Raw genomic sequence first — 690 nt, forward strand, 5'->3', positions numbered from 1 at the left:
GACCAACGCTAAAGATGGAGCGGGAGAGGGAGCAGGCACCGAACCTCGGAGCTCCCGAAGCAACTCATCCCTCAGATCTCGGACTATCTCCTGCCGCAGCTCCCGGAGCTGCTCAGGAGCGATGCGGACCTCCATGGATGGTGGAGCCGAGGAGGAGGGTCCGACGGAGGTGGTAGGAGCAGAAGTGGATGGAAAGTCTGGTAAGTCAGGATAGTCAGAATCTGGCTCAGGACTAGGGGAGTGCCTGGTGGTCTGTGTGGTGATGGAGGACTTCCTAACCCATGTCCCCTCTATCTTCCGAAACCCCATCCTGTGTAGGGTCCCTGCACGCGTGCGATCAGTCCATCGCAATGCGCGAAAGGGTTCCCCCTCAGGGATAGGAATCTCGTACTCCCTAAATAACAAGGTGAAGACCATACCGTAGGGCAAAGTGAGCCTAGGTCTGTCTAGTGGCTCACACATGTATCGATATATGAGTTTGGGGAAGTTGATTGGGGTGTCATGAAGCATGTAGAACATGAGAGCTAGGTCTCTCTCAGATACAAAGTCAAATCTCCCGGTCTTAGGGAAGATGGACCTAGACAATATACTTAGGAGGATCCGCATCTCAATCGGAAGTGAGCTAGCGGATACCTCGTCTAAGGGTGACTGGGGTGGATGCCCTAGAACGGCCGTAAGGGCCTCAACCCT

This window comes from Phoenix dactylifera, unplaced genomic scaffold (assembly GCF_009389715.1).
Source record: "Phoenix dactylifera cultivar Barhee BC4 unplaced genomic scaffold, palm_55x_up_171113_PBpolish2nd_filt_p 001169F, whole genome shotgun sequence".
Lineage (NCBI taxonomy): Eukaryota > Viridiplantae > Streptophyta > Magnoliopsida > Arecales > Arecaceae > Phoenix > Phoenix dactylifera.